The sequence below is a fragment of the Mustela erminea genome, chromosome 5 (assembly GCF_009829155.1).
Source record: "Mustela erminea isolate mMusErm1 chromosome 5, mMusErm1.Pri, whole genome shotgun sequence".
NCBI lineage: Eukaryota > Metazoa > Chordata > Mammalia > Carnivora > Mustelidae > Mustela > Mustela erminea.
The window spans coordinates 145,373,715-145,377,914 of NC_045618.1; the positions used below are offsets into that span (position 1 = coordinate 145,373,715).

Genomic DNA, 4,200 nt, shown 5'->3' on the forward strand with positions numbered 1-4,200 from the left:
TTGAGTCCGCATTGGGCTCCTTGCTCAGTGGGGAGCCTGCTTCTCGCTGCCTCTGCCTGCTGCTCTGCCTGCTTGTGATCTCCCTCTCTCTCTCTCTGACAAATAAATAAGTAAACTTAAAAAAAAAAAAAAAGATTCCCGTTGAGTGCAGATCTCTATGTGGGACTAGATCCCACCACCCTGAGATCATGACCTGAGCTGAACCCAGGAGTCAGGCGCTCAACCAACTGAGCCACCAGGCGCCCCTGTTCTACCACTTTTTTGGTGACTTCAAATCACATCCTCTTTGCCATGTAACTCAGCGATTCCATTGCTAGGTATACCCCTAAGAGAACTGAAACCATATGTCCACTCAGACACCTACCATGATTGTTTGTGGTGGCGCTGCTCAGGACAGCCGACAGCTGCAAAACCCCAGATGTCCACCAGCTGAAGGATGGACCCATAAAAAAAATCTTATCTTAAGTTTTTATTTATTTGACAGACAGAGATCACAAGGAGGCAGAGAGAGAGAAGTGGGCTCCCTACCGAGCAGAGAGCCCGACGTGGGGCTCGATCCCAGGACCCTGACATCATGACCTGAGCCAAAGCTAGAGGCTGAACCCACTGAGCCACCCAGGTGCTCCTGGGGCTTCATCCTGACCTCAGGTGGGCCCCAGCAGGGCCATGACCATGACCTGCTCTGTGACAGACAGCGGGATGGCTGTCTGCTGTCATGGATGCTGGGATTACACGGTGTTTATCATCGGTGGGGAAGTGTTTCCCCTCCCCCGTGGGGCAGGAACCGGTTCCTGTTGGGCAGGGCCAATCTCCCTGGCCAGGAGCCTCCCTGCTGCTCTGCCCCAGCCCTACCGATTCCGGAGGTTTAATCATTAACGGGCACGTCTGGCCTTTGGTTGCAGGTTGGAATTTGGGAGCTGAGCCCAGGAGCAATTATCTCTGACACATTATTTTATGTCAGATCACTTTAGCTGCCATTAGCTGATAGAGCTGCACTAAAGGGGGGGGTGGTCCGTGAACCAGGACTGGACTCTTGGCCTGTGGGGCTCCCCAGGAGGTCACTGAGGGACCTGCCTTTTGAGGGCTGTGAAGTACCTTGTAGAAGACTTGCTTGGAAGCGGCCTGGTGGTCTGCGCTGTGTCCTCACACCCCTCCCTGCATTGCCCCCGCATGGGGTCGGGGGCTTCGCAGAGTGCCCAGAGGTGTGCCAGCTCTGGGCAGATCCACCAGAAGCTGGGGCCCTGCGTGAGAGGCTGTCTCTGCCTCATCCTCGCTGAGGCCGGGAGCCCCAGCAGCAGCATGACCTCCTGCCCTGGTAGTGGCTCCGCATTCGGGCGCTGCTGGCTGGCAGGGCGGCGGACCCAGAGAGGCCCACTTGGGAGGCAGGGTGCTAGCTCTCCCCAGGGATTTACTCGCAGGGGTCCCCCCTCTGTACCCTCTTAGCTCACCGCGCCCCTGCACCCCAGACTTGGCAGCTGGGGGGACCTCTGGACTCTGGTGAGTTGACAGCTCGCCCACCGGGAAGGGCTGAAAGGTAGGCACGGGGTCAGGGCCGGAGTGGCTGTAGGAAAGAACGTTAGGGTTCAAAGCCGACGGCCAAGAAAGAATTCCTGAGACGTCTTTGGTGCAGGTGGATTTATGAGAGCACAGGGACAGGACCCCGGGGCAGGAGCTGCACGGGGTCATGAAGAGTGACCCATTACATGCTTTCAAGTTGGAAGGGGGGTTAGGGACAGGGCAGGCCTCCCAGCGATTTTGGAAGCCAGTTTTCCAGGATCCCGAGGGGGCTAGCTGTTGTCAGAAAAGGTCATGTATTACTGTTTAATAATAACTCAGTCATGAGGCCCTTCAGATATGTATCAGTGGGTCATATGCTTGGGGGTGATGGCCAACTTGTATCTTGTCGGGGGTGGGTAGAGATAGAGGAAGTTTCTAAAGGAATTGTTACACGTTCAAGCAGACTGACAGGGTCCTGGGGGTTGGGCTAATGTTCCCTTTTGTCCTTAGAAAGTATCAGCATCGAGGCAGCTGAGTTCCTGGAGGAATGTCACTCGGCCTGCTTCAAGGACTTGTCAATGAGCTGTAGGTGGTAAGGACCTGTCCTGATTTTTTTCTGCCTTTGGTCCCGGTTCTTCCCCAGCCAGACCTGGGCCTTGCCTCCTCTCTGTTCTTCCAGCCTCGGGCCTTCCTGGCCTCCGGCCCAGGGCTGCAGCTCCCAGAGGCTCCCAGAGGCTCTGGCTGGCCGCGCGTAGGGCTGGCCACGGCACCGGAAGGGCTGGCCGGGCCGCAGGATGGGCACACCCCTGTTCGGGGCTTGCCTACTGCCCCCAGCCCCCACCCCGGAGCCTTCCTGGAATCCAGGAAATGAGGGAGGACTTGGGCAGGAGCCCCCCAGGGATCCAGTAGCCCTGCTCCCTCTTGCTGTGGGACTCCCTGCCCCTATCCAGGCCCTGCCTCAAGGCAGGGAAGCCCAAGGGCAAGGCCAGTGGGGCTCAGGAGGAAGGGACCTTCCTGCGCCTCACGCCCCGGCTGCCTCTCGCCCTCCTGCTTCGGGCTGGCCGTGGCCCCCAGCCACTCCTGGGTCCGGCTACCTGGATTCCAGCCGTTCACTAGTCTCCGCGGTCATCGGATATAATCATCTCTGCGGGATCGGATGTTAAAGAACTTGACCCCAGAGAGGTGGCTGCACAGACTGGTGAGAAAGAAAAGAGTTTGCAGAACGTGGGTTGGTTATTTCATGGTTACATTCCAGGGAGACCAGATCAGGAGGCGTAAACAACACCTCTGAAACATTTCAAAGAAAACACAGCCGGGTGCCCCCACCCACCCGAGAAGGGGCCTCCTTGCTCTTGCCCCGGGGTGAGCACAGCCACCTGTCCCAGCCAGTGGGGCCCACGCCCTCCCTGCAGGCTCCACACAGGGCCGGGAAGGTGCGTCTCCCCAAACAAACAGGCCGTGTTATCTCCAGCGTCACACCCTAGCGGGAGAAGATATTTTCCAGATGTTCAAGAGCTGCTTCCCATTCTGGGCCCTGACTAGGCCGAGCTCAGGCTCAATGCTTTGTGTGGGCTCCAAACGGCAACGTTTGGGCCCCGGGGCAGGAGGGACTGGCCAGGGAGCCACAGGCCTGGATGGGGTCCCTACTGCCCTGCTTGACCTCACAGGCAAGTCTGAGAGAGCCAGTGCCTGGGGGCCCCCTGGCCCCGGGAACTTCCTACTGGCCTGGGGGATGGCCCTGGCAGCAGCCGGCTCCCGCTCAGTGCCAAGTGGGACAGGCTGGGCGAGGAGGCAGCCTGGGAACGGGAGGCCTGCACAGGGGCTCGATCAGCCCTTCCCTGCATACCTGACGTCTGAACGCGGCCGAGACGAGCCAGACCGGCCCGAGGCTTGGAGCTCTGGCCTCCAGAGAGCAACCCGGACACTGCTGTTTCCAGGCTGCGGGGATGAGGAGGAGCTGTTGGTCGAGCTGATACCCCATTCAGCTCCTTGAGCCTCTGTCTCCTTATCTGAGAGATGGGGACGAGAATCCGGGCACTGCTTCAGGGCAGTCATGGGGGTGAGGCCATGCACTCTGGGCAGCCTGGGCGTGGTCAGAACTCAGGGTGATGCTGGGCGTGTGCCCCGGGGAGGGGACAGGATGCCTGGAAACTTCGAGGCCCAAGAAGAACCTCGTGCTCCCAGGCTGGGGTGTGAGGTCAAACGCAGAGGGCGGCGGGGGTGGGGGGGGGTCCCGCGGGAGGGCCTGAGAGGCGGGCCTCGGGGCGAGAGGGTGGCTCCTTGGCCTCAGCGGCCTGTCTGCCTCCCCTGGATGTCCCCCTCCCCGGGATGGCACAGACCCGCCAGCGGCCGGGCCCAGATCGCCTCTTCATTAAAGGCTGCCCGGAATACCACCCCCGAAGTCCGATCGTGGAGTTCAGAAAACGTCAGTCTGTGAATCTGTCCTCGTCTCTTGAGGGTCTTCGGACCCTTGCTTGGTCCTCACTGCCCCAGCCAGGCTGAGTCGCTTCCCCGCAGCTGCGGTTCTTTACAGGAGAAGAAAACAAGCCTCGGAGGGGACTTGGAGTCCATGGTGGGCTCCTGGCCTTAAACCCAGGGCAGATCCCAAATCCCTTTTGTCGCCAGGACCTGGAGGGACCCTGACAAGACCGCCCACAGCCCGCAGACCCGAGGGTGGCAGGTGAGGGCTCCGCCAGCCCGCAG

General features: G+C 60.0%; 1 long non-coding RNA gene across 1 annotated transcript; it reads right to left on the minus strand.

Annotated features, from left to right (window-relative positions):
* Positions 1-603: 603 nt before the first annotated feature.
* Positions 604-3,675, minus strand: LOC116591950. Its single transcript, XR_004286253.1, has 3 exons — positions 3,344-3,675; positions 1,967-2,692; positions 604-1,561 (listed from the first exon to the last, which is right to left on the minus strand). It is a non-coding gene; the product is annotated as an uncharacterized LOC116591950 (long non-coding RNA).
* Between the last annotated feature and the right edge of the window lie 525 nt (positions 3,676-4,200).